This window comes from Cupressus sempervirens, chromosome 9, assembly GCF_028749045.1.
Source record: "Cupressus sempervirens isolate cs-2001-9-10 chromosome 9, ASM2874904v1, whole genome shotgun sequence".
NCBI classification, from domain to species: Eukaryota; Viridiplantae; Streptophyta; class Pinopsida; order Cupressales; family Cupressaceae; genus Cupressus; species Cupressus sempervirens.
In genome coordinates, this window is record NC_143126.1 from 704,934,784 (window position 1) to 704,960,064 (window position 25,281).

The 25,281-nt window shown below is 31.5% G+C and overlaps 1 pseudogene; it reads left to right on the forward strand.

The window, feature by feature from the left end:
* LOC149540675 (protein EDS1B-like) overlaps positions 1–22,304 on the forward strand; it is a 37,523-nt pseudogene extending 15,219 nt beyond the window's left edge.
* Positions 22,305–25,281: the final 2,977 nt, after the last annotated feature.

The following is a 25,281-nucleotide window of genomic DNA, read 5'->3' on the forward strand; positions in this document are numbered from 1 at the left end:
AGTTCTAGATAGGGTAAGATTGTCTTATTATGATCCTAAAATTTTATGGAAAAGACATGGGACTAAGTTGCCTCATGCTAATATAGTCTAGGACAAGGTTGTCTTGATTGATGTAGTCTACATTGAAATCACCCAAAATTTGAAGGATGCAAGATAATAGGGTCTAGAGGCCCCAAAATCATTGACCTACAAAGAAATATGATGTTTAGATTAGGGAAACTATGTCTTGAACTCTTAAATGAGGAAGGGCTTATAATAAATTTAAGTAAAGGGCACAACTAAAATTAAGGGCCCAAATAATAATGCCTTAGTGTATTAAAGTGGAAGAGGACTCAAAGTATTAATTTAAATCAATAAAGGACCTATAATTCATATAGGATTATGACATACTAGAAAATGAGTGTTGTGCGATTACAAAATTGGGTGCCATTATTAAAGATACATGCAATTTATGGCATTGCAATGTGATATTAATTCTTATAGGCAAGTAGTTTGAACTTTTGACTATCTATCTATATGAGGTGTCATTATTATTTTTGTACAATCATCTATAATGTATTTTAACATTATGCTTTAATAGAGTACATAATTATTTGCAATTAGGTATAAATTAAACCTTTCAATCATTTTCTTTGCATACTATGAGAAATCAAATTATTACCATCTTTCCATGTCATTCTTCAACTCCTAGCACACCAATGCTCATTTTGAATTTATATGATAGACCTCTTTTTCTTTCATCAATTAAGTCTATATCACTTCTTGTTATGATTAGAATCAACATGCAATAATCTCAAATCAATATTCACATACTCATTTTTTATGTACGAATTTGGATCACTCCTTGATGAATTCTTGTTATCAGCTCTCAATTTTATATATCATGACATTGGAGCCTATTACATAGCATATAATGGTTTTCTAACTTACACATAAAATATTCTTGCCTTTTGCTTTACAAAACCTTTTTCTTGAACAAAATACATTTCTTCTTGTGAAACAACATTTGAAAATATTAACAATTGTCTCATCTGAATCCCAATTATGATTAGTATCAAGTGTAATTTTAAGCCTAATAACTTGTCCATTTTAGCTATAAGGATACACGTCTTTATAATACACTTCTTTCTTAAATGTAATTATCTTTTTATAATCAAACACACTTTAAATTTGTTGATTGTATCATCAACATTAAATTGAAACTTGAACAATGACTTTGAACCTATAAGAAATCTATTTTCAATTAATTTTTTTAGTTTCCAAGTGTCATTTTACATTATAAATCACACACTTCTTTCATAAAATAGACATATATTCTTTATAATTAAAAATTTCTTCAAAATTTAGAGGTTAATCAAACATGGTTTACTTGTTTTTTTTAATGCATAGTTCCTCTACCTACTTAGGGACTTGATTTGTCTTATTGATCCATTTAGTGTTTCATTGCTTGGTAAAGTAGTTCCACTATGCCTTGTTAATTGAATATCAATTTGTTGATTTACATTTTTATACTCTCAAAGTATTCGTTATGAAGTTTCAATTATCCTCCTTTCAAATATCATTTTTATATTCATGAAATATAGTGTCTCTATTATACATTTGGTAAGTCATGTGATCAATACAATAACCAAAGGAAAATTTGTATGATTAACTTGGTATTAGTTTCTTTCTATTTTCCTTTAGAATATAGGGAAAGTGCATTACTTTCAAAAGCACTCAGATATCTAACAATTAGTTTATGATCAATGAAAGATTCACAAGGAGTTTCAATTTCTAAGAACTTGGTTGGATTTCTTTATTAAAATAAGATAGTTGTACTTATAATTTCAGCCTGTGAATTGTTAGGAGTTTTTTTTGTTTTTTCTTTGAGCACACTTCTAACACATTCAACTATAATTTTCTTTTCCTTTTGATACAACTCTATTTTGTTTGATAATCATTTTCACTACAATACTTCACAATTTTTTCTTAAATATATTTCCCACCTTGATCTATTTCAAAAAGTATTAATGTTGTGAGCTTTTTTCTTTTACACCATAGTTATAAATCTCATCAATTGGACATTCAGAAACATATGTTTTATTTGTTAAGAAACAGACTCATGCATTTATTTCTATCACCAACATACATGAGAAAGAAAGAAACCCCCAAAGGTGTTTCAGCTTACATTAGTCATACACATATTTATAAAACAAAGAAGATTTATTTTATTTTTATCTACGTGTATTGAAAATTGTCTCCTATAGTATTTTTCATATGCAATAATTCTTCTATTTGACGACTTCTAACAATTACGTTATATTTGTGTAACCCCTATTTTCATTCCTTTTACTACTAATTTATATTGCTATTAAATTTCTATGGTATATGTCTATTTAGTCACATTTAATTGGAGTTGTCTTACATTCCTTTCCTTTTAAGCAATATTACACTTGCGTCTCCTTATCCTTTTTTATGGTGAGATTATGAATTTTCTCGTGAAAGAATTAACCAATCTATATCCCATAAAATGTGAATTTAAGTTTAAATAAATTACTTGAATTGTTGAGAGTATTATTTTTATAATAAGTATAGGTAGATTAAAATAAATAAAAAATCTTCTGAGAGTATCCTAAAAAAGAGGCCTAGCCTCACCACGAACTCAAAGTATCATATAAACAACAAGACAATAGAAGAGAAGGAGGCAAGGATCATCTAATGTAAGACATTGTGATATGTATCAACCGAAGCAATCCACCCAAGAGGGCCCTCCATCCAAACTATGTTCTTACACTCCTAGATCCGAGTCAGCATAAAAAGCTCTTCTTTCCTGGGCTTAACGTTCTTCCTAATTTCTTGGTTCAACCTTTTGCAAGTTTGTTCAAATATTTGGAGGTTGTCAAGCATTATTTATCTATTCCAAGACCGTTATTTATCTCTTTTAAGTTAATTATTTTCGGAAATATTTTTATATTCTACATTTATATGTAAACTGTTCGAATTCATCACAATAATTAATTTTATTTTCTAGTATTTAAGATAAATGATGTCATATTCTAAAACCTTTTTCTGTTAGGTTTATCTTTTCTATTTGTTCCCCTTCTTTCCTTTGTATGACTTCTGTTCCTTGGCTATCAAAGATGAATATGAAATTTAAATTGTTGCCTACATGCTTCCTCCTTTCTCTTTTTGTAGAATACACTTGCTAAGCCATCTAAAGAAGGTTCATACTCATATCCTGTCAAAAACTGTATAAACATTTGATACTCACTTGATATGTCTGATGTGATCCTAACCAGATTATTACGCGAAACTATTTTTTATCAATGTCACTAAGTTTATCCCTTAAATCCTATCCCTAAACAAATATCACTGATTGTCATTTGCTTATAACATTTTGATGGATGACAATTTTCTTTCTAGAAATAAAATTCAACTCATGTTTGAATTCCATACAAACCTTACAACATTGTCCATGCAACAAAAGATACATTGTTATAACATATTTAAAAGATGATTAAATCTCTTACAAATATTTTACTTTACATTCTGTTTTATTTCAATCTTATACGAAAGCCCTATGTGCAAATGGTTGAAATTGGATACTATTTTGTTCGAAAACAGATTTGTCACTGTAAAATTTTTCCAAGGGAGTGTGTGGCAAATTGATGTCTCCAACAGTTGGATAGGCCCTTGGTATGTGGCCTTCCTCTACATTTAGAGGGGCAGCTCCCTCGTACAATATAATTTTGAAAAGGTTTTCAAATAAAGAATTTAAAACTTCAAAGATCAAGAGAAAGCCGTTTAGGATGAATGCACCACACGACCTCACAACTTTCTTGGGTAAACAAGAATGATAACAAAGGTGATCAAGAACTACACTTGAAAGTAAGCAGTTTTGCCAAACACATTCATTATTCATAAACATTCGCATAGTACCATGAGAATGTCTACTACTACTGCAAGTATTTTGATTTTAGAACAAGAAATCAAGAGCACATCTCATTTCATTTCCTTGCACCAAGAAGATAATAGAAAATTTTCAATTTTAGAGATAAAAACTGTACATACTTTCCAAAATTTATCTCTTGATCAAAATTTCAGCATAGTGTTCCCTTATTTAAAACCAAAAAGTCCCCTTACAAAGCCAAAAGGAGTTCTTATATAGACATAGAGGTTAATAACTACCTCTTCGTGGTTAATAACCACCTCCAAAATATGTGATTTTGGGGAGGTTAATTAACCTCAATAAAATTAACCTATACAACAAAGACTTTCAAAAACAAAACTTTTAGCTAGAATTCCTAAAGATGTGTACATATCCAATCACTGATCTTCTAGCTACTAACTCTATCTATCTGGACACAATTGATCTATCCCGGAAAGCCCTGTAAGCATCTAGGATGATCATCATTGATTCATAGTTCAGAATGAACACATTTTCCATCCTAAGTTTGGCTGTGAAGTATCTATCTTGAATTTCTTCTGATTGTTGTCGATAGGCTGAAATGTTACAATCTCCTAGAGTGACTGCAACCAAGCTGAGCTTCTTCATAGTTTCAGCATCTGATACACAGTTCTCTATTTCTAAATGAATCTAGACACTAAAGGAATCAAGGAGAAACTGGCAATCAATATGCTGAAGGTCACCTACTACCGTCCCACCTGTGATAGTAGAGACTAGTTCATCTGTAACTTTTGTTTTCAACTTCCCCCAAGAAGCTATTAGCTTTTCAAACTTAGTGATCCCTTTGTTGATGTTTATCATTTTCTAACCAATACTTTTACTCCAGATATGTGTTTGGTTTTCACTTGGATCAACAATAATCTTCTCAAGAAGTAGGATGCTTGTATCTAACTTGGCCATTTCTTTTAATTCATCAGCTACTTTTTTCCAGGTGGATTTCTATTCTTTGCTATTTTCTAGCTCTTTAGAAATTTCATGTATTTGTTCGATGGCTTTTCCATATATCTTCTTCACTTTGATTATAAGTTTTGAAGCATCTTCTATCATCCTGTTTATCTAAGCTTCGATCATCATACTATGTGACTTGTGTTTGTCTATTTTTTCAACAACAGTATGATCTAAAATACCATCAGGGCCTATTAAAATCGGTGAAGTAACCACTACTTTGTCATTAGAGGAATTTTTGATTGAATTAATGTAAGATACTAGCATCTGAACTTGTTCCTTGAGTTGCTCCTGGGTTCTTTTCTCTTTCTTCACCCTTTGTAACATCTGGGCAGCAGTTACTTCAAAATTTTGAAAATCTCTTTCCACAGTAGATGGACCAAGATCAACCTTATCTAGAATGAAGTTTGCCTTGGATGCTTCATCAACATTCTTTTCAATTATAGGCTTGGCTATTTCTATGCATAGGTTGCCTAAAGTTTTATCAATAGCTAACCTGGACATCACTTTGGTCTTTTTCACCTTAGGAGGCTTCTGAAGTAAACTAGAGATCACATCAAATGGAGGCATGATCATTTGGATGACTTTCTTCTTCTTCTGGAGATTTTTCTGGAAACATGAATGTGTAGTATTTGAAACTTGCACATCACCTGTTATATTTTCAGCAATTATCATTAAATCTTCTAAATTGGATAATTGATTGTCCAATTGCGTGATGTCTATTAATGGCATCTCAAGAGGAGAGAGATTCAAATGAGGAACTACCACATCGTGAGGGGATGTAATAGGGATATGAGGTTCAACAGTTTGAGAAATTCTTTGATCCTCTTCATTGGATTCCTGTCTTTCCTGATTCATTCTACCTTTCATTTTTGTTCTTCTTCTTTTGACTATAAACTTATTCGGCTCACTTAGATTTTCATCTCGATCTTGAGCACCTGTATCTAGTTATTGTATTTTCTCACTAGAAGTTGCCTCTACTGCCATCTGGGATGATTCCCCTTCATTATCTTTTCTCTCCTTATTTTGGAATTTACTAGTTACCTTTTTCGCCCTGATTTTACTGATCTAGTCTCTTGTTCTTTTAAGAACAAAGGTAGTCCTTTCCTTCAAGCTTTTTAACTCTGGAATTGACCAATCAATAGGAGGGAGATCTAGCAATTCAATTTTCTCATAGTAGTAAGGATCAACTAAAGAAACCTCATCATCATCATCAAAACCTATTACATTGATATCCAGCTTGAAGTCTATCACCTATTGTACTGTAAGCCACATCCAATCTCTCTTCCTAACTTCAAAATCATTTTCACAATCCTCCCAAAAGTCCTATAGAGCTGGAAAGTGACCAAGACTGGGATTTAACTTTAACTCATTCACTGCATAGCCCTTACTATCATAAGGGAAACACATCGTATAAGGATGCAAATTGATTGTGGCAATAGATCTTTCTATGTTCCTGGCATCTGATACAGTATCACAACTATAATATCCGATGCCAATAGGAAAAGGTATTTCATCTATCCTCCTATTCCTCAAAGTTTATTGATTTGACTAATTTTCCTACACATTTCAATCAAGACCAATTTATCATCAACAAACCTAGGTAACATCAGTGGATATCCATCATAGATAGCTAACTTGATATAAGTAAACTTTGGGAATTGTATGAAAACACTCCCATATTTTTGTACTTTCATCGTTACTTCTGGTGAAATTCTCAGTTCAATATTCTCTTGAATTTCTCTTATAGTCAGCATGGTGAATGCATCATTCACTCTTCTAAAATGATGCAGGCTATTATCATATTGAATCTAAGGAAGATGATTGTAAATGAGAGTCGCATCATCATAAACCCCCTGTCGATTAAGTCTTGGCCAACTTTTGGTACTTGTAATAGCATAGAAAAGGTATGAAGTCATGTAGAAGTAATTATTTTCTTGAAGTACCATGAGCTGTCTATACAGTGAGTCGCTGATGATTTCAGTCCAATCAATATGTTGCTTTCCTTCACAAACCATGTTGACAATCAAAAACATCCAACCTTCAAACTTGTGAGAATATTGAAGACCAATTATCCTACTTAATAGAGTTACTATGTTTGCCACATCTTCCTTTAACAATGATCTATGAATGGACTTGGCCAGTTGGGATTTCCCTTTCCTTGGTTGCAAGAGCCATGACCTGGCGATAGTGTTTAAACATTGAGTTTAATTTGCGATAAAATATTCCTTGGCAGTTCTTAGATTGACGCTGGTATATTGCATCCTGGTAGGTAGTCGGAAAGCAATAGCAATAGAGATAGGATCTAGACAGACAATTACTTTATTGTTTGATGAAATGATTTCCCGGGTATTCGGATGGTAGGCTTTCATACATTCCAATACTAGATCAGGACACTGTACTGAAATGGGGTGCCCTCCTGCTCGAGCCAAACCACTTTCCAAGATCTTTCCAGCTAATGGAGTCCTGTCTTCACTCTCAAAGGATGACCAAAAATCATGAAGGCAAACACTTCCTAAAATGGTATCACTGATGTCTGGAAGTGTATTTTTTAAAATAGGAGCATAATCTGGCCTCTAATATTTATACTTCATGGTTTGATTATGAATCTTTTTCTATCAAATATGCTGGATGCCTTCAACCCCACAGTGCACTCTTTATTTAAATCTGCATAACATTAATGATGCTCCAGCCTATATGGTTTGATTATGAATCTTTTTCTATCAAATATGCTGGATGCCTTCAACCCCACAGTGCACTCTTTATTTAAATCTGCATAACATTAATGATGCTCCAGCCTATATGTAGAGTGCTGATTGCCAAAGAAAATAAGGATGTTGATTTGAATTTGAATGACTTAATGAGTGAAGCTTTCAGAGCTACAGGTCAGGAATGAGCATTTCATTTCATCGAGCATTTCACTAACACTCTACATGCCTTGTCTATGTTCTCCACTTTTCTATTTAGGCATTATGTCAAACAAATCAAGCGTAGTCTCATGTATGCTTATATCCTCGATAACATGTCCAAGGATTTGAAAATGAACCATTTAAATTCTCTTCTATCCGGGGCAGTCACTATCTTGCATCAATCGGGTTCCTTTTCCATTTAAAATTTAATTCATTTAACATGCATTAATTCAACAACAATTATACTGGTAGTTCACAAACAAACTATAAAGATATTAACCCATGCTGCATTCCAAATCTTTATCCTCATTTAAAATACTCCTTAGATGAAATTATGGCAGTGACAATGAAAACTATGCATCAACCTGTGAGCAGAAGGCATAACTCGGCTTCACCAATTTAATTCCGCATCGTTCTCGATAGAAGAAAGTTGAGAGAATGACCACCTCAAAAGGTCCTATATATGCCGTTGTTTATCCATGCATATATTATAACAGATTTATAAATGTATGCCACTGCTGCTGTAACAGTAATTCCAATAACTGCCGCCGTTATAGATTTATTTAGATTATCCGCAGGCCTATTACCTTGGTATTTCCAAATCTTAGTAATGGGTTATCTAAGGTGGCGCGGGACCCTTTTAATAAGCTGCAGGTTTATATATTTCCTTAAGCAGTCTTTACCTTGCTCACGTGGAGATAATAATGCGCTCTTTTGTGCAGGCCGCGACCTTCTGAAAATCCACTATGAACACATTATCATGTAGACTCGTTACCAAATAAATGGACAGCAATCAAACGAGAAGTGGAAGGCATTTATGTTCAGCCAGGGCGGTATACGAGATGGCTGTTATATGATCATTTCCACTGCTCATGTGGAGAGAATAATGTGTTCAAACTGATATGCACGCTGCAGCGGTGGTTGGCTGTTGTGTGTCCTTAAGTAGGGTTGACAGTGATGTATGCCGTAGCCCCAGTGTGCTCAACACTATTTCCATTCACTGCCCATGGAGTTGAAAAAGGTTGCATGTTGAAAGCAAAGGTTTTATTTAAAACATTCATTCCTTCATTCCTCCCGTGCTGCTGACTATGACAATGGTTTGCATCAAAATGAGCTTAATCCTAAACCTTCTAAAAGGTTAATTTTCGGAGCACATCTTAACCATCTTTATTTTTGTTTGGGGACAGGTAAATGGTTAAGATTATGAGCTCATCTTAACCTTTCTGTTTTTGGAAAATGGGTTAAGATTATAAGCTCATCTTAATTTCTTTTGAGAGGTTAATTTTGGAGGCTTATATTAACCTTTTTAAAAAGGTTAACTTTCGAAACTTATATTAACCACTTTTTAGAAAGTTAATGGTTAAGATTGTATTGCAAATATTATTCTGGGTCTCTTATTAACCTGCAACAACTCTTGACCAAAAAATTAAAATTGAGAGATTTAAATAACCAAGTAACATATTTATAATTAATTAACCAAACAATATAACCTTCCATTAAAATGTTCATCTTAAACATCAAATTCAAATAATTTGAACAATATATGAATTCTAAGTTATTTGATTGAAGTAAAAACATCAAATAAAAATAAAATAAAAATTGTTTTACTTGTCCCTTTTAAATACCAGCAGTGCAACTTGATTGAACCTGAATACTATATATAAAATTAAGCAAATATTTTAGCCTTCCATTACAATTTGCATCTTAAACTTCAAATTGACATAATTTGTATCATCTATAAATTCTATAAATTCTACTTATCTGATTGAGATCAGATAAGAGTACCACTAAAAAATTAAAAATATTTGTAGTAGTACTTTTGTAATACAAGTTGTAATCTTTGAATTACAAACTGACTAACAATTATATGAATTCTAAGTTATTTGATTGAAGTAAAAACATCAAATAAAAATAAATAAATAAATAGTTTTACTTGTCCCTTTTAAATACCATAGTGCAACCTGATTGAACCTAAATGCTATATATAAAATTAAGCAAATATTTTAGCCTTCCATTACAATCTGCATCTTAAACTTTAAACTCACATAATTTATATCATCTATAAATTCTATAAATTCTACTTATCTGATTGAGATTGGATAAGAGTACCACTAAAAAATTAAAAATATTTTTAGTAGTTCTCTTTTAATACAAGTTGTAATCTTTGAATTACAAACTGACTAACATTGAGGTTACTCATTGTTTGTTCTAAAAAAATTGGTCAAAAAACCAATTAATTTCAATTATTGTGCCTTTTCAATACTCTGGTCTCCTTTGTGTGAGGTGTCCTAATTTATTATTAAGTACTATTGTGAGAATTTTTGCATTTCATTCCTTAACTCGTGATTAAAACTTATTGTTTTAACAAGTTTAAATTTATCATTTTAAAATTTAATTATAAAATCAATATATTGTATGCAAGTTTTTTAACTAAAAATTTTCTATTAATTTTTTTTTGGTGATTTGATTGGGCGAATCATTTTGAGTCTTATATCGACATGATTGAAATTAAATATTTTTATTTGTAAGTAAGTTAGTTTAAATGTTTATACTTTCAACTAAAATATTTTAAAAAGAAATCTATACTTATATTATATAATATTTTAAGAAACACTATTATATATTACTACTATTAGTATTTTCATATTATAATTTATTTATAATAGTATATATGATATACATGGAATAGAGTAAGTTAGTTTAAATGTTTATATATGATATACATGGAATATAGTAAGTTAGTTTAGATGTTTATACTTTCAATATTCTATTTTTTAGAATTAAATTTTTAAATCCAACTAAAATATTATCTACACTTATATTATATAATATTTTAAGAAATACTATTATATATTATTATTATTAAAATATTATTATTTGTTTATAATAGTATATATGATATACATGGAATAGAATTTAACTATATTAGATTTTTGTTGATTGAAGTATTTCATATACTATGATAAATTTATTATTTTAAAATTAGATTCATATTAAAAACTATTAAAACCAAGGCAAGTACTAAGTTATTGTATCGCACTTGTTGTGCATAGTTTCTGTTTGTTCTTAATTCTAATTCTAATTAGTTACTACTTTCACTCTAATGAAAAATATTTATTCAATATAATAACTTATTATTTGATATATAATTTTATTGATATTATTTTTAATTAATCAAGATTTATTTTCTTCAAAAAGAATACATCAATACAAATATTTTTATTAATAATTTTAAATTATATATTCATTATTGTGATCTTTGATAAACAGGCTAGATTTAATTATAATTTTAAATAATAATATAGACATTTCTAAAAACTACATTTAAAATGATCTTCAAGTTTTATAACATGACTATGTCACAACATAAATAAATGTTGTCTTTTGAACTATGCAATATATAACTTACTCAATTGTTGAAGCTGAAACAGCAGAGTGGTGGGGGAGCATCTCCTCTCTTTTTAAGATGATAGGCTAATAGTTGGTGAGTACAAGTTTCTGATTTGAGCACATGTATATATTTTTGTATACATTTTAGATTATTTTTAGCATCTGTTATGATTGCAGATTAAGTGTTAGAGGAGAGATTAAGATGAACATTTCTTGTGGGGATATCTTATTTAAGTATAGTAAATATGTGTAAGTGGCTACTTTAAATCACATTCAGTTATTTATTATTAAGATGGAGTGATGTAAAACAGTGGTTATCATGAATAGTCTGTGGTGAAATATCATCACTTATATATTGTTTTTATTTCAATATCAATTGATATTAGCATTTCTCTTAATGTTCTTTTAACTGCTTTACAAAATCTCATGGTGAGTCTTGTCATGATCTTTTAACAATTTTAGCTTTCATATAAACCAGGCATTGTGAGTCTTTGCCATGGTGTCTTGTATATAAGAGTAAATTGCTTTATATTGCTTGGGAGCCCTAGAACTTCAGTTTGGAAATTCATTTGCATAATATTTTTGAGAATTTACATTTAGGAAAAAGCTAATCGTTAGTTTATGCAAGAATCATTTTAATTGTTTGCAACTTTTATTTATGATCTGATAAAAACAAATTCTATTAAATTTAATTTGTGTGAATAATATATTGAAATTTAGATAAAGTTATTACTGTCATTGTCCATCATTTACTGTCATTTCAACTTACAGTTTTTACCGTTTTCTCTTTGGTACTTATATGAGAATCCCCTCGAAGGGTTTTTTTTTCTTCATTTTAAGAAAAATATATAATGTCAAGAGTTGCAAATAATTTGTTTTAATCTCCAATTGAGCATGCTTTTTCTCCATAGCACAGAAAGCTTTGTACGGACATGAAGAAAGGTTTCGAAGCGGCCACAGCAGAGCAGAGAAGAGACTCCCACGGATGAAAACACTCAGCACTCCCAGGGATGAAAACATGGCAACTATTTCCAAACTTAAAAAAACAAGGTGGCGTACAATTGACAGAAGGTAATTGAGGCTTGCTGTTAAAAATGAGCAATGAAATGTAAATCCGTGGAGATGAAGTCCATCACCGATCCCGATGCTCCAGAAGGCCACCACTACTCACTACTCACCAATCACTACACAGAGTCAGAAGCAATTTGAGATCCACGGATTGTTGTTGTTCATGGAGATGCCTGTGATTTGAGGATTCGTGGTGATTTTTTGACTCTTGGGTTGCGTGCTCAAGCAGGTGATTGATGATGGAGTGCGTGCCGGACAAGGAAGGTACGTTCACATTCTGGTTTTTTTCCCACCTCGGGAAATTGAATCAACTGGTGTATCCTGCTTCAGTCAGGCAACACGTTTCCTATATCCTATATCTATAGTGTCTTCATGCTTATGTTCTTTTTTTTCTATATTATTCAACTCGAACAATATGTAACTCTTTTTTCTGATCTATCGATATATAATATTAAAAAATATGTATTGGATGATATGGTATTTACTCAAACAATATGGAGTCAGTTGTAGGTGGAACAATATGTGTGGGGTTCCATGTAAATAGTTTTTGGAATCTCTTTATATAAATAGTTTTTTTTTTTTGGGTCATTTTTTGTGCTTTCTTATAGTATATTTTGATAGCATGTGTTTCTTAATTTAAAATTTTAATTCAAAACAAGTGTTTGGGTGTAAGGAAAAGTTTATAGCACAATAGTAAATTATGAGTTTCTTATCAAATTAATCTTGGTTCTGACTTCTTACAAATTCAAAAAAGAAATGTGTTTGAGTGTGAACTTTTAAAGTGATATTTTTTACATTCTTATATTAACAATATTAGCATTATATGTATTTTTAAGATGTAAATCTCTAATTCTATAAAAATGATTTTTTTTCAAGCAATGTTTTCTAATGAATGTAAGGGTGATATTTTGAAAGTATTTATTTAGTTGCTGACTTTTTAAACAATACTTTTCAATAAAGGACAAGAGATAGTTCTAAGATGAAAATAAGATCTTTATATTTGAACAATTTTTATTCTATTATCTTTTAGTGACATTAGATATATATGTATATACATGTTCCATGAAAATATATGCAAAAAGAGAACAATCAAAGAAATTAAGCATATTCTAATATGATCATATACAACAAATAAAAAAGGTTATTTGGTAATATGCATGTAAATGTGATCAAGGAAAATAAGGAAAACACTAAACCTACTCAACACAAGAACATGCTAACTACAAAACAGAAAAATATTGTTGATGAAGGAATGTGATTGTTCAAAATATTGATAGTATTATTGATGGAGGAATGTGGTTGCTCAAAACATTGATAATATTGATGATGAACGAATATGGTTGCTCATTAATCCAATAACATGACAATGCATAAAGAGATGTGATATAAAGAATGATAGAAAATGTCTCAATTTATAGAATTTTCATGAGAGATGTCAAGCACCAAGATTGAGTAGTTAAGATGGCAATGATTGATTTAAAGAGAATGGGCATGTTGAAATTGACAAGTCAATTAAATTTTAAATTGTGAGAAATTAGTAAGAGATAAGGTGGCTATTTGATGAATGTGTATAGGGTGGGTGGATGCTTTTTTTTTTTTTTTTTTTTGAAAATGCATGAGACAAATTTTATATTAGGAGAATTTGCTAATGAAGTTAGGAATTATAAACAAATGTTGAATGTTCATCCCTTCTTGATGTCAGGGATCTTACACTCAATAAGACTTGATTCTTGATTAACTCTTTATGAGCCATTCAACTTCAATAGTAAACCAAGGGCCATTTCACAAGAATCGAGAATTTAGACTAATTAATCTAAGATTGATTAGTGGGTAGGATTTGGGAAAAGGTGGGTTAATTTAGGCTATAGATTAGTTTAATTAATTTAAGATTAATTAAACTATATTAGGATATGAGGTAGGATAAGATTAAATAAATACTAAAATTATTAATCCAAGCTAAGGGATAAATACTAAATTTATGTAAATAAATATAAATATATTTAATGAAGGGTAAGGTTAAAGATTATTAAATAAAGAATTGACATTTATTTAATTATCTATTATAGGATAATGTTAATTATGTTGATGTGTAGACACATTTTGGTTCTACATTTTGCCCCTCTTCTATGTAACATCATAAGTGATGTTATATCAAAGAAGAATAAAATATAGTAGATAAAAATAGATAAGACTAATAGGAAAATGTCCTACTTATTACTAAAATGAAGAAAAAGTATAACCAAATTTATGAAAATAATGACAATATTATTTATGAAAATAGTGAACATCAAATTCAAACAATAATATTTAAATTATTTCCCTCGTTCTTGAATTCTTGCACCAAGCCTCATTCTCAATAATTTTCATATCACCAAACACCTCATATATGTTCATATTAATGTTGGTTCATATCCTCCCTTCTTTATACACTACCATTTAATCTTCAATTCACAAACTGTCCACTGTGTCAGCAGTGCATTTAACAAAATTCTTTGGTATCTCTTGTTTTGAACGTTAATGCCTTGAATCTCAATCATTTGTCAAGTTGTTTTCATATCTCACAATTGTGTATATGCTCTCTTCAGTTACCCATGCCTCCTTAGTGATAATGAATATTACCTTCAAATTTTGATGTGGTTTTAGAAAAAATAAGTAATGCTAATGTTAAAATTTGAAAAAAAACATCAAATTGCCTAAAACAACATTTAATTTTATAACCATTTCTCGAGACCACCATTCAAATAGTTTAGCTAATGCAATTGGATAATTAAATCATGCACGAAGCTTTCAACAACATTGTGTATGGCATTAGCAATAGGGTCTGATATAGGTTATTGAATAATACATGATATATTCTCATTTGATGAATATTGTTAAGACGAACAATCTATGAAACATTAATATATGGACAACACAAAGGCATCAAAAGTATTGTAAACTCATTTTCTAAGTCCAATGGTGAAAGGATTCTCGAGGTCTTGAAATACAACTTCAAAAGTTAGTCTATCTCTGACAATCACCAATTTCTTGTTTCCAGTGCTAAACTCATCCAAAATAGTTTCTCTGACACCAAATGAAAACTTATAATACAAACTTGATTTTCAAAACTTTGGTGTTTTAGATTTGAATTCAATTTGATTTATGTTTCATGATTTTTCCATTAGATTCATGAGGCTTATAAAGCTTTATCTTTCCTCATAATTATTATCTATAGGAATAGCTATCCAACCCTTAACTATTTAACTAATTTATTCTATTTAATCTAAATCAACAAAGTAACCTAATTTATATAAAAATCCAACATACAATATATATTTCTTAAGATCATTACAATCCCTTTTTGAGTCCATCACAATGTTCCTTTTCCATATTTTCCAAATTAGTCCTCCAAGATTCTTATCCACCCCACATAATCCCTTGTGATGATTTCTAAAAGCACATTAGTATCTTACCTTATATCTTACAACATCAAGGTTAGTATCTTCTTCTTATAATATCATTCTACATGAATTCCATAGATCAAAGTTGTAGAAATTCTCCTTAATCTATAGGACATGCTCAAAAGAATGTTTCATAGCCATTATATCAAAAGCTTAGTCCCCTCTCATTTTAATGACCACAAGTACTTAAGAATATATTATTAGTTACTATTCTTTTTATTAAGATGATAGGCAGCATGGCTCCCAAAAATGTCTTTTTCTTCTAGGATTATTGTCAGCCATTTCCTTGAACTTTAATTAAATCTAGCTATGAAAAGAAGTTTGGAGTTTTTATTCTTACCATGAAAAATTAGCTTGATTTGTTTCCAATCTTATCCCTATTTATTCTTGCAAAAAGATAAGATATTTTCATAGCCTTCTATAATTTCTTTTTCTCTATTAGGTTGGGGTTGTTAGAAAGTAAAGTCCACCAAGATAACTTTATGATCAAAACAAATTTTATTAACATTATTAATTCTCAAACACACAATCAATATAAACAACAACCATAAGAAGATAACCATACATAATAACACCATATATATTAGCTAGTGAAACTCTTGATTAGAGGGAAAACCCTGATGGGGATGGTACCCAAAAAATGATGTACTAATATATAAGTTCCTTGTAATAGGATGGACTATGTTAGGAGCCAATAAAATATATTGAGTACTTTGAATCCCTGTAAGGAGGTTCCAACCTTGTTGGGAGTAGTAGAAGGCAGAAGGACCCACTGTCCAAATAACTTCAGGGGAAGACCACCAAACTCACTGTCCAATTGGCCTTTGTATTATCCTTTGCAAAATAATACCAAATACAACTGATCCTAGCAAGTCATATTCTTTCTACCTCCTCTTACCGTCAAAGACTTCTTAGATCTCAATATCAGATCCTCTTACTCACATAAAAAATCCCTTAGATCACTTACTTGCATTATACTTTGCATATCATTTCAAAAAATCACATACACACTGCAACTAAGGAAACAAACCTTCCTTTATAGAAAGTCCTCAAAATAATTTATTGAGTTGACCTTGGGGCTTTCCCAGTTTACAATTACAATAGGACCTCATTAAGATAAAACAATACACATTACATCTTTTCATAATTACATAACAATGTCAACTCATGGTCTTCACAAATCTTCACATGTGCAACCTTATACTTCATGCACTCACTAAAATCATCATTAAGATGTCTTTTTCCTCTGTCTAACTTCTCTCAATAAGATTCTATCCCTATTAGGAGATATAACTTGATTACCAGAAACTACTTCTCAGGAACTCTATCTATAAATGGTCTTCTATAAATCTTGAATAACTATTACTAGTCTTTAACCTTCTACATGCACACTTAACCATGGAATCAAGACACTCTATAGAACATGTACCCAACTACACTTGAGCTCATCTTTACTCCTCAAACCATATGGTCTCAATCATTGTCTACTACTTTGTCAGTCTTCAGTATGTTGACATCAATGAAAAATACTACCATGAATATAACATGTAGCCACTATAACAATCTCTCAAGTGCTCCAGAAATGCTAGGATACTCCTCCATAGGAATATCATTAGAATTCATGCTAACATGGGTCCCATGGAGAAGAGTATCCTAAAAACTTTCAACGAGTGTTGCAGAGAATTTTTAGGAGTATTTTAAACCCAACCATCCCATGAGTTTGTAATGCAAATCATCTAAATAGTTTAAGCTCCAAAAAATAAGGAACCTAGTGGTCTCATGGATTTTTATTTCAATACCTTTAAATTATTATTATTTTAATATTTAATCAAATTATCACATAAAATTATTATTGTGTGAATATATCATTTTAGATTTTTTTTATATATCTATTTTAATATTTTTAAATTATATATTTAACTAACAAGAAAAAATGCATTTCTTTTCATAGCATGATTAGATGTCGAGCCTTGCTCATTAATATACATCAAAGGTCAAAAATAAAAATAAAAGATTTGGTTATTATAAAACATAAAAAATAGAATTTGATCAGTTACAAAATAATATCAATTGTAGACTTATAAAAGCCCATATGGAGCAAGCACTCTACATAAATAATTCCCAATGAACCAAAATACCATATTCTTGCAAGATTTTCTCAAATACATCTTTCTATCTATAATAATTTAGGGTAAGGCCACGCAACTAGTTCCCACTTTTCATCACGAATGAAGCGAATGAAAAGTGGGAAATTTTTTTAGGGGTCTTCAGGTAAAGGCATGGCTTCAAAGCCTCTACATGGATTCGCTCAATGCCATGTGAACATGGCTTTGACAAAAGTCGTAGGCTTTGATTGAAGCTTGAGCAGTCCACAGGCCTACTAGGGCTTCAAACGAAGCCTACAACTTCGTTCAAAGCTTATAGGGATTCGTTTGAAACACATTTTAACCCTAACTATTGCCTAGAAATGGCTTTTGAAAAGTCATTTTACCATTTCACTTTTTAATATCACAATGACGGTTTTGAAGTAGGGCTTGGAGAGAACTTCGTGATGTCTTCAATTGCATCATCATTCTGAGTTACCATTTTCAACCTCCTTCAAGCATTCAACATACTAGGTATGTTCATTTTTGTATTTTTAATGATTATTTCATTATTTTTAATGATTATTTCATTATTTTTAATGAATATTTAGTTGATTTTGATGAATTATTAGTAGTTTTATATGAATATTTAGTTTTTTTATAGGTATTTTGTTATTTTTAGTATACATTAATTAATTTAATGTTTGTATGTTGTATTTTAGTTTAAATGTTAGAAAATATTGTTAAAATTGTAGTCAATGGATGAAATAATATCTTAGTTTATACAAAATACTAGGTAGATAAACAATAAAAACAAAAAATATTATTAGATGGAGAAAACCAAAAATATGGTTAGATGTAGAAAACCAAAAATATGATTAGATGTAGAAAACCAACAATAGGATTAGATGCATAAAACAAAAAATGATTTAAAATTCTAGATGACTAAAATTTTTTTTACCTTCAATATCTAGAAACTTTCTCACCCCCTCACTTTCTCTCTCTTCTCTAGAATGTTCTCTCTTCACTCTCTCTCCTTAATTTATCTCTCTTCACTCTCTCTCTTCTCATTCTCTCTCCTCATGTTCTCTCTCTTCTCACTTTCTCTCTCCTCACACTTTCTCTCTCGTTGAACTCTCTCTCCCCTCTCACTTAGATCTCGCCTTGCTTTCTCTCTCTCCTCACTTTCTCCCTCTGGACTCACTTTCTCTCCTTCAACTCTCTCTCCTCACACTTTCTCTCTCCTTGAATTCTCTCTCCTCTCACTTCTCTCTCCTTAATTTCTCTCTAAGCTTCACTTTCTCTCTCCTTAAAACTTTCTCTCATGTCTCACTTTCTCTCTCCTCACTCTCTCATCTCAATTTCTCTCTCCTCACTCTCTCTCCCTCTTCTTACTTTCTCATTACTTTCTTTCTCATCTCACTTTCTCTCTCCTTTAACTCTCTCTCCTCAGACTTTCTCTCTCCTTAAACTCTCTCTTCTCACTTTCTCTCTCCTTGAACTCTCTCTTCTCACACTTTCTCCCCCCTTTAACTCTCTCTCTCTCCTCTCACTTCTCTCTCGTTGAACTCTCTCTCTCCTCAAGCTCTCTCATCTCACCTTCTCTCTCTTCTCACTTTCACTCTCTCTCTCTCTACTTTCTCTCTCTCTAATTGAACTCTCTCCCCTCTCACTTCTCTCTCCTTATTTGCTCTCTCTCTCTCTCTCTCTCTCTCTCTCTCTCTCTCTCTCTCTCTCTCTCTCTCTCTCTCTTCACTTTCTCCTTAGCTTCTCTCTCTTCTCACTTTCTCTCCCTCTTCTTACTTTCTCTCTTATCACTTTCTCCCTCTCATCACTTTCTCTTCTTCAATTTTCTCTCTCCCTTTTCACTTTCTCTCCTCTCACTTCTCTCTCCTAACTTTCTGTTTCTTCACTTTCTCTCTCCTTACTTTCTTTTTCTTCTCACTTTCTCTCTTTCTTCTCATCTTATCTCCCTCTTCTTACTTTCTCTCTCTTCTCACTTTCTCTCTCCTTAAACTCTCTCCTCTCACTTATCTCTCCTTACTTTCTCTCTCTTCACTTTATCTCTCGTCACTCTCTCATCTCACTTTCTATCTCTCCTCACACACTCTCCCTCTTCTTACTTTCTCTCTCATCACTTTATCCCTCTTCTCACTTTCTCTCTCCTCACTCTCTCATCTCACTTTCTCTTTCTCCTCACACTCTCTCCCTCTTCTTACTTTCTCTCTCCTTCAACTCTATCTCCTCACACTTTCTCTTTCCTTCAACTCTCTCTCTTTCCTCTCACTTCTCTCTCATTACTTTCTCTCTCATTACTCTCCCTCTTCTCACTTTCTCTCTCCTCACTCTCTCATCTCACTTTCTCTCTCTCTCACACTCCCTCTTCTTACTTTCTCTCTCCTTCAACTTTCTCTCCTCACACTTTCTCTCCTCACACTTTCTCTCTCCTTACTTTCTCTCTCATCACTATCTCTCTCTTCTCACTTTCTCTCTCTCCCTCTTCTTAGTTTTTCTCTCCTCACACTTTCTCTCTTGTTGAAGTCTCTCCTCTCACTTCTCTCTCCTTACCTTCTCTCTCTTCTCACTTCTCTCTCATTACTTTCTCTCTCCTCACACTTTCTCTCTCCTTGAACTCTCTCTCTCTCTCTCTCTCTCTCTCTCTCTCTCTCTCTCTCTCTCTCTCTCTCTCTCTCTCTCTCTCTCTCTCTCTCTCTCTCTCTCTCTCTCTCTCTCCTTATTTTCTCTCTTTTCTCACTTTCTTTCTCCTCACACTCTTTCCCTCTTCTTACTTTTTCTCTCTTCTCACTTTATACATGACCTCTTAAGACCTTAGAAATACTTATAAGACTTAAGACCTTGTACATATCAAGTTACTAGATGTGTTGTGCCACAAATTGCTTGTATGATATACCCTCGATTCTTAGCAACACATGGTCATTATCTTAATAATGAACAAATTCTATTATATTTTGCCTAGCAATTGTATGTAGAGTTCTATTTGGGGAACTACCTCAACTATTTAGATATTTTAGGATATTATGGTTAGGGACACAGTAGATTTTGTGATTGTGATGCATACTGTGAGTCGACTCATGTTGTTCAAAATCATCATACGTTGGTGGGATCTAGGACCCTAGTAGTGACTCCAGTAACAGCTACTACTATAGATAGAGTTTTCATTACTTCTTAGAGGGAAGCAGTTGATCAGATAGGACACATTGCATCTATTGCTAGGAGCATTACATCTGACACTCTAGGCAGATATCTTTTGACACCCTTGGCAGATATCTTTTGAGTAGACCTAGTCACTACAGATCATCTTCTAAGGCATCATCGAGTACTACACTACCCACTAATGAGATCTATAGAGTTGCACATATTCCTGCCCCAAGAGATATACATGGCCTTACTGGAGAGCACAAACATATGGAGATGGCCTTGTATTTTCTAGATGAACTTTTATAGGCATATTCGTATATCACAATTACATAGGGGATGCCTTTACATAGTATTGCAGAGACGATTTCATAGAGGCCTATATTTTGAGCATCCCATGACATGCCATCAGGTCATGCACACTAGAGTACACAAAACTCTACATAGGACTTTGGCATTGAGCACTCTACACAACACTCTGGTGCTCATCAATCTAGCACTCAACACTTTGGTTCTCAATAGTCTAGTGCTCAACACTTAGCTTAGCACTCATATGCACATTAGTCTATTGTAGCTCTACTTGAGGGGACCTTAGGAGTTGGTCGAGGTATTTCTATCTCTATTGATGGACTTGACATGCTTGATCGATAGTTACAAGATTTGAGTCATATTCATGTTCTCACTTAAAAAAGATCATACATGGACATGTTATTTTAGTCTAATGACTCTACACCACTTCCATCTCAGCTTGTTAGTCCTTTGCACTCCTCACTATTTTAGAGGATTGAGACTATTGGAGATAGAGTTTCTATTGATGACACCTTAGTATGTTTCACTAATGACCCTATTGCTTCTCAAACTCAGGTACAACTCTTTTAAGTTTCATTTTTACAATAACAAATTTCTATTCACAAGTATATAATTATGTACTCATATTTCCAAATGAATTATATTTTTGTAGACATAGGTAGCAGAGCATGCTTCTTCCAGTGTGGGCTCTGATCATAGTGCGAGGAGAGATGTTGTCAATGCGACACCTACTACTCATGGGGGTACAAATATGATGGATGTGACACCCACTAGTGCTCAGGTAATTTTTAAATAGGAATTTAAATTAATTTGAAATTTACTAGATACATGTGCATTGTATCAATGCATTTAAATTTAAAACACAAATATTTGAAACTAGAACCCATGTATATATACAAATCTATGCATGTCTAAGACATTGTTATATTTTATTTTGCAGGGCTCAGTTGATACTCCACAAACACATGATCCTCATGAGTCTCGATCAAAGGGTCGGTCTATTCATATGCGTCTAGATGATTCTCTAGTTTATGAAACATGCACATGTTTACTTTAAATCATTGATATTATCTAGACATATAAATTTGTGATTTGACATATATACAAATATTGATCTTTGCACATGTGTGTTTATGATTCATTTTTTGTCAAACACATGATTGGTTCAATTTATGATTGTCATATATGTTTCTAGTTTATGGTTTGGATGTGATATATGTATTTTATTTATGGTTAGATGTACATGATTGGTTCAATTTATGATTAGAAATATGATATATACATGTTTCTAGTTAATGGTCCAGGTGATATACATGTATTTAGTCTATGGTTAGACATGTACATGATTGGTTCAATTTATGATTATCTAAATTTGTGATACACACATTTCTAGTTTATGGTATGGATGTGATATACATGTATGTACTTTATGGTTAGACATGTACATGATTGGTTCAATTTATGATTATTTAAATGTGATATACATGTTTCTAGTTTATGGTCTGTGTGATATACATGTATTTAGTTTATGGTTAGACATGTACATGAATGGTTAAATTTATGATTAGATAGATTATATATGTATTTAGATTATGGTTATATGTACATGATTGATGAAAATGTATATGTACACAAACAAACTCCTAAACTTCATATAAAATAAACATGTAAGTATTCAATATAAGTCCTAACAAGTTACATGAAATGAACACATACATATACACATGATATAAGTCCTGGCAAGTTATGTATGAAATGAACACATGTACACATGTCTACACATATAATGAACATACGTGTACATGAAATGGATTAAATAAAATATGAAATATGAAATATCTAAGAAAGTGAGCTAGAAAGACGAAGTATTAAATTTAGCAAGCCCTGGAAATATGAAATATCTAAGAAAGTGCTACAAATATAAAATATGTCAAGTGGTTCCAAGTGGTTCCACATGCTCATGGAGAACATTTAATATTCTCTCTTGGTCCTTAGTATCTAATCTCCACTTGAGACATCCACCTTTATGTTTAATTGGATGTAGAGAAATGGACATAGCAATAACATGGTGACTATATTGAAGCACTTAATTGTTAGGTTGGTAATCAACAAAGTGAATTCCATGTTTCACTAATTTGTGTTGGCTGAGATATGTTTCACTAATTTGTGTTAATTTAATGTACATACATGTAATAAATAAATTCATCATTTAAATATAAACACAGATAATTTAGTTAATTTAATGCATGTACTTGTAGGGAATAACATTCCATCACTTTCTTCAGGTTTAGTTAACTTCATCCTTTTTGTAGTGCAAAAAAATAAATAGTAACTCACTCTTACATTTCTAGGCTTGACAATAATAGCAAAGACTTTGCATGTACACAATTTAAATATCATACATGTATATTGTGAGCTCTAAAATTTCTCTGTGACTTATATATATATATATAATTTTTAAAATTTTTTTTTACTTGCCAACTCAAACTAGTCTAGATATATGGTTATAATTAGTAGAAATCAAAGGAATGTCATCAAAATTTTCATCTTCATCTCTATTAACTATATCAATAACAAAAAGTGGCACCAAAGTCCATAGACCTACATATCCACAATCCTGATTGATGCATTCATTGTAATTCTCAGCAATGCAATAACAACAACAACATGAATAGCCTCTTGTATACAATGTCCAATTGCATTGATTGTTACTCGTAACAAATTGTAAGGATCATGTGTTTTCTATCCTCTTGCAACCATGCACATTTTTTCTATCCACACCTGAAGACACATATTTAATATATACAGAAAAAATTAGAGACACAAATATATTCACATGTCATATGTGTATAACCTAAATTAGATTTAAGAGAAAATATATACATGTGCATGTACATTTACTTGATATATCCCAAAAGACTCTACATGGTACTATTTGACTCACTCTTGATGATTCGCCAACCTCATTTGATGCAAAATTGTCTTGCATCATTTAACAATGTCATGTGTATTATTTATACGAACTCCCTTATAACTCATTTGATACTTTCATAGAGAACATTTGATACAAGCTCCGACACCATCATGTTTATCTTTACCATGTCCACTTTCAAAGAAACTCCATACATTTGGTATGTTTTCATCACAATGACATTGACAAAGTGCATGAAATGATCAAGATGATTTGAATTGTGCAGCACACCCATTTGACTAACATAATGCTTATTGATACTTATGCCTCTTTATTTGATATATGCAAAAAAAATCTTGAAATAATGTTCTACATAATGAATATCATGTTTTTTTATCATCACTTATGTAGAAGTGATATTCCTTTTTGATGACTTGTGCTTCAACTATGCTTTGAATAGCATCCAAATCTAACTGTGCATGACAATAGTAAACTTGTACCATAATAGTAACCTAATTTGAAAAATAGAAGTATGATTCAATAGCTATTTGATGAACAAATGAATAGTTTTCTACAAAGTCAACAACTGATAAAATGGTTCCAAGTGGGAAGTTATCTCTAAGGGTCTATTTGGCTGCAGGGATAAGAATATGGGAATAGGTATATGTATTTTGGAATTATTATTCTCGAATGGAAAATAAGAATACATATTCCTATTCTTGTTTGGTTCAGTCATAATTTGATGGGGAATTCATAGACCAAAAAATTTATGTTTTCTAAAATAAATAAAAATGGAATAGGAATACGTATTCCAATTCCACCTATTTAGGTGGAATTAAAAATGCTCAATTTTGGGCCAAAATTGGAATATGTATTTCTATTCACAATTTCAATTTGGTGCACCCAAATAGAGAATTTGAAATTTTAAGAATTTACATATGACTAATCCACTCATATTCCCACTACCAAATGAACCCTAAGCGTTTGAAATTGTTGTGCTTGCGACTTTGCAAAAAATGCACAACGAATATATGGTTGTATCAAAATTTTAAATTTGTCCATAAATGCTCTAACAGTCATCTCCTCTTCAACATATTCTAATCTTTTTTATCCTTTCCCAAAT